Source organism: Coregonus clupeaformis, chromosome 36 (assembly GCF_020615455.1).
Source record: "Coregonus clupeaformis isolate EN_2021a chromosome 36, ASM2061545v1, whole genome shotgun sequence".
Lineage (NCBI taxonomy): Eukaryota > Metazoa > Chordata > Actinopteri > Salmoniformes > Salmonidae > Coregonus > Coregonus clupeaformis.
Window position 1 is genome coordinate 8,403,347 of NC_059227.1, and position 6,137 is coordinate 8,409,483.

General features: G+C 51.8%; 1 pseudogene; it reads left to right on the forward strand.

The window, feature by feature from the left end:
• The first annotated feature begins 5,199 nt into the window (after positions 1 to 5,199).
• LOC121552713 lies at positions 5,200 to 5,817 on the forward strand (annotated as a pseudogene).
• Positions 5,818 to 6,137: the final 320 nt, after the last annotated feature.

The following is a 6,137-nucleotide window of genomic DNA, read 5'->3' on the forward strand; positions in this document are numbered from 1 at the left end:
ACTAACTGTCTGTCACGGTTCAGACAGACGACAAGAGGACCACAATTCGTCACACCAGAAAGTTTATTTAAACTTAAGGGGAAAGGGATGTAGGGAGTGAGTGAAGGCTCCAGGGGTTATCCCGTCCGATGTGCTGGGTCTGCCTCCCCCAGTGGCAGCGATGCGTCCGATGACGCCGGTGGTTGGTGGTCCAGAAGTCCTGGGGGAGAAACACAGACACAACGGGCGGATGAAAACAGGCAGAAGTACAGTTCAAGGGAAATCCAAATACGTTGTAGCAAGGCAGAAGGCTGGTCAGAGTTACCGGGGGTCGAAGAGTAGTCAGGAGTCGTAATGGCAGAAGCAGGTCTGGATCTCCTGAGGCAGAAGAGTATCCAAAAACCAGGCAGGTCCGGGGTCACAAAACCAGGGTGAGCCAGAAGCGCGAGCAAACAGGTTCCGGGTGTGAGCTTTGCAGACGATCCTGACACAGGGAGAGCTGAAAGACAGGGCTATAAATACTGGGAGAGGTTAGTGGGTAATGCAGCGCAGCTGGCAGAGTAATTAGAGCCGAGCAGAGCAGGGACAGGTGGAGCTAGTTAGGCTGAGTAGAGAGTGGTGAGCAGAGTGGAAGAAAATTAGGTGGTAACCCGGTGGAGTGAGAGGCTCATGACAGAACCCCGAGGGACGGCCCCAGAAGTCCCAAGAGCAACACCACGCCCGGGCGGGAGGAGGGCCGGAGGAGGGCTAGAACTCCTCCGAACGGTCCGAGCGAACGTCCTCATCCTCGGAGGAAGCCGGAGGGCCGTGGTCGGGAGATGGGACAGGTCCCGAGACAGGATCAGGCACAGGACAGGGAAAGCCGAGCGGGCAGGACGGTTAGAGACCCCTCTGGGGCGGCCCCCTACGGATTGCAGGTTGATCAGGATGCCGTTGGTGGAAAGCGGTGATGAGAGTCCTATCCACAATCCGACTAGCTGGCACCCAGGTCCTTTCCTCAGGTCCATAGCCCTCCCAGTCAATGAGGTACTGGAGACCCCTACCCCTCCGTCTGGACCGAAGCAGGCGGCGGACGGTGTAAACCAGACCACCATCGACTGAGCCGTGGAGGAGGAGGACAAGGCGCAGCAGGGACCAGCGGACTCCTGGGCACAGGCAGGGGCTGCAGCAATCCGGCTGGGGGCTGGCAGGACGACTTGTGTTGGTTGCAGATGGGGCAGGCTTGGACGAACTCCCGTACATCCTTCCTCAGAGAGGGCCACCAGAACCTCTGGGCGAGCAGGTTGTAAGTGCGGGTGGAGCCAGGGTGACAAGCTAGGCGGGAGTCATGTCCCCACTGAAACGACCTGGGACCTCAGGTCTTCGGGGACAAAAAGGCGGTCAGCTGGGCAAGTGCTGGGACCTGGCTGGTTACGGAGAGCCTCCAGCACCTGTTCCTCAACAGCCCAGGTCAGAGCTGCAACGATGCAGGGACTTGGCAGAATCGACACAGGGTCCTTGGAGGGTCAGGAGCGGAGTTAGTAGGTACTGGCCGAGGGGGTGCAGTGCGGCGGCAAGCAGGCAGGTTCGGTGGCAGTCCTCTCCCCCACTCCCTGATCACCCCGGGTCACCCAGTCGAGCTGAGGTTGTGCCGGCGGAGCCATGGGTAACCCAGGATGAGGGTTTGGCCTGGAGAGGGGAGCAGGTGAAACTGGATAGTTTCTTGATGGTTTCCGGACAGACCCATCGAGACCGGGGCCGTGACATGAGTGACCGATCCGAGTAAGTGTCCGTCCAGTGCCCGGGCAGGAATAGGAGGTGTCAAACGGAGGTTCTCCAGTCCCAGTTGGCGTGCCAGCTTGATGTCCATTATGTTGGCTTCGGCGCCAGAATCCACCAGAGCAGCCAGGGTGTGAGTTGAGTCAGGGAGGCGGAGGTGAACTTGCAGCAGGGGTTTGCGGTCGGAGGACTGGATGGTCATTGAACTCAACCGGACTCCCCCTATGCCCGGTGAGCTTCGGCCCTTTAAAGGGCAGGTTACCACACGATGTCCATCACCTCCACAATAGAGGCAGAGGTTTGAGGTGAGCGTCGCTGGCGCTCAGCAGGAGTGAGAGAGGCTCGCCCAATCTCCATAGGCTCAGACTGATCAAGCTGAACTGGGTGAGTGGCAGTAGATGACAGGAGCCCAGTCGGATCTCTCCGAATGCCGGTAGTAGGTGGACCTTGGCGCCCCCTCTCACTGCCACGGGTCTGTATCCCTCTGTCGATCCGGACAGTCAGTGCGATGGCTTCATCAAGAGTGGAAGGCAGTTCATGGGAGACCAACTTCGTCCTTGATATAGTCAGCCAAGCTATGGAAGAACGCGTCCACCAACGATGGTGTGTTCCAAGAACTTCGTCTTGCCAGGGTTCGGAAGTCGATGGAATGGTCTGCGACTGTACGTCTGCCTTGTCGAATACTGAACAGTTCACGAGACGCCTCTGCGGTTGGTGAATCCAGGTCAAACACCTTCAGCATCTCCTCGGCAAACCGAGTCGAAGGTTGCACATGCGGGGGTTTGACGTTCGAACTCTGCTGTTCCCCAGAGTCGAGCTCGGCCCGTCAGGTGAGTGATGGCATACCCAACCTTAGCCCCCTCCGTGGCGAAGGTCCTTGGCTGCAAGGAGAACTGAAGTCGGCAGCTAGTCAGAATGGCCGGACCTGGGTAGAATCGCCGTTGAACCGCTCGGGGTTTCCAATCTTGGGTTCGAGCAGCGGCTGCAATGACCGGGGCAGGTAACTCGGGGGCAGGGCTGGTGGGCAGACTGGCTGGGGTCAGGTTGGTGAGGAGTTGAATGATCATGGCGAGTTGTTGTTGCTGCTGCTGGGACTGCTGCTGGTGCTGCTGGAACTGCTGATGCTGTTGGTAGCCGGCCGAAGCAGAGAGGTGATGTCGCGCTCATGCGGCCTAGCTCTCTCTCAGTGTGTTCCAGGCGTAGCATGGCGGTGGGTTGCTCAGGTTCTTCGGTTTCCATGTCGGGGGAAGTGTGCGCTGAGTCCATAATGGTCAGATCGTACTGTCACGGTTCAGACAGACGACAAGAGGACCACAATTGCGTCACACCAGAAAGTTTATTTAAACATTAAGGGGAAAGGGATGTAGGGAGTGAGTGAAGGCTCCAGGGGGTTATCCCGTCCGATGTGCTGGGTCTGTGCCTCCCCCAGTGGCAGCGATGCGTCCGATGACGCCGGTGGTTGGTGGTCCAGAAGTCCTGGGGGAGGAAACACAGACACAACGGGGCGGATGAAAACAGGCAGAAGTACAGTTCAAGGGAAATCCAAATACGTTGTAGCAAGGCAGAAGGCTGGTCAGAGTTACCGGGGGTCGAAGAGTAGTCAGAGTCGTAATGGCAGAAGCAGGTCTGGATCTCCTGAGGCAGAAGAGTATCCAAAAACCAGGCAGGTCCGGGGTCACAAAACCAGGGTGAGCCAGAAGCGCGAGCAAACAGGTTCCGGGTGTGAGCTTTGCAGACGATCTGACACAGGAGAGCTGAAAGACAGGGCTATAAATACTGGGAGAGGTTAGTGGGTAATGCAGCGCAGCTGGCAGAGTAATTAGAGCCGAGCAGAGCAGGGACAGGTGGAGCTAGTTAGGCTGAGTAGAGAGAGTGGTGAGCAGAGTGGAAGAAAATTAAGGTGGTAACCCGGTGGAGTGAGAGGCTCATGACACTGTCAGAGGCAATTTTGACAAAACACACTTTAGTTGTTCCAGACTTAAGCTATAAGTGCATATTCTAACGCTTATAGTTAATTATATTTCTAGGGTTAAATTGTCAAAGGTTTTGACTAACAATAAACATTTTTCTAAATCAGACTTTAATCCACTTATTCACTCGTTATTACAACTTCATGGCTGGGGAGCAATGTGCTTCATCCTCATTTTGCACTTCATGATCACACACAGGCACTTCATCTGTTGCAGTGGTTGAGGTAAGACTCAGCGATTCTGGCCAACCCAAAGAAACAAAACCACATCAGATGTTACTGACAGTATCTTCTCCTGATATAAATCTAATATCCTGCAGCTTTATGAGCCACCGGCACTTGTTGTGTCATCCTAAACCCTAAACACCATTGGATATGTTTTTCATTAAAGGGATACTTAGGAATTTTGGCAAAGAGGCCCTTTATCTACTTCCCCAGAGTCAGATGAACTTGTGGATACCATTTTTATGTCTCTGTAGTTTGAAGGAAGTTTGTTAACTAGCGCTAGTGCAATTGTTAACTAGTGTTAGCGTAATGACTGGAAGGCCATGGGTCTCTACTAGCATGCTAGCAGATACCCATTGTGCTAACGCTAGTTAGCACTGGCTCGCGAAACTACCTCTAACTTCCTTCATACTGGACACAGAGACATAAAAATCATATCCACAAGTTCATCTGACTCTGCGGGGGAAGTAGATAAAGGGCCTCATTGCCAAAATCCTGGAGTATCCCTTTAATGTTCCTGTTATTCATAAAGGCAATGTCAGCATCATTGACTTCTTCACACTATAAACACCCAGGCACAATTAACACTTAGTACAACTAGGAGCTAGTGTGGTATCAGGTTGCAGAATTCAATTTTGATTACTGATGCTAACATAACATTTGAAATTGTACTTTCATCTTATCTTGATGTGATATTGATTTGACCTGTGTTCATATAATTACAATGATAATATCAATGAATATACCTACATGAATTTAGAACTGACTTAAACAATTGGAAAACCTCAGTTAAGAACCACCCGATGATCATATGTGGGTCAAAGGAAGAAACTGCAATCTGTGAAAAAATAACAAGAAATAAAAACGGGTTCTCCTTGTATAAAAAGTGTTCTATAGTCACATTGTATTTAAAATGGTGTAAAAATGATAGAATACCTCAGGATGTATATTAAGCTTCTTCAGAATCTCTTTAACAACTTCTTCATTTTGAGGACACTCCAGTAGTCCTCCTTGGCTCTCATGGAAGAGACAGTCCACTGTGAGTATTACATCACCTCTGGTCACTAGTCTGCTGCTGTCAGGTACGGTGTAGTCTGGGTTGAAGGTGTGATGCAGCACTACCAGAATGACAGGTTTACCAACTGTCAAAAAGGAAATGAAATACATGTAAACTCTTAACCATGGATATGAGTAGCCTAGCAACGTATGCTAAATGTAATAACATGCATAAGTTAATGTTAAAAGACATAAGGGATGTCTTTTAACCTAGGAACAGCAATGGCAAACAAAGGTCCCTCCTACGGTCTGAGCCGTGAGGTGCAGAGTAAGATCGATAAAAAGTATGACCAGGATCTGGAGGAGAGGTTGACTGAGTGGATCATTGCCCATTGTGGCGCCGGAGTGGGCCAACCCGAGGCAGGCAAGACCGGCTGGCAGAACTGGCTCAAGGACGGATGTGTGCTGTGTGAACTGATCAACAGCCTGTCCAGTGGGAACAAGCCCATCAGGAAGATCCAGAGTTCAGGCAATGGCCTTCAAACAGATGGAGCAGATCTCCCAGTTCCTCAATGCAGCTGAGAAGTATGGCATCACCAAGACTGACATGTTCCAGAAAGTTGACCTCTGGGAGGGGAAAGACCTGGCTGCTGTCCAGAGGACCATGATGGCCCTGGGAAGCATGGCTGTCACCAGGGACGATGGGACTTACCACAGCGACCCCAACTTGTTCCATAAAAGTCAGTGGAGAACAGACGCAAGTTCTCTGAGGACCAGCTGAATGAGGGAAAGAGTGTCATCGGCCTGCAGATGGGCACCAACAAGGGGGCATCTCAGGCTGGCATGACTGGGTACGGCGACCTAGGCAGATCCTGAACAACAACCCCTAAAACCATGACAACGCTCCGTCACCCTAGACATGAGTACACTCCCTTTCTCGGCCAATCACTGAAGACTGAGACGCTATGTCTGTTAACTTGAACAAACGGGAGCGACCCGAACTTCAAGACCAAACTGGACCAAAACGGGGACCAAAGAAAACGCTCATACACACACTGCATAGATGCACACAATCAACACATTCACACAACACAGAAACATGGTGACCAAAGTCTGTACAATCATGTTTTGTTAAACATTTTGAACAATGGACACGGTTACATAGGAACGGGAAACGGTCCATTCAGATACTGCTTAAACTGCACTCTGT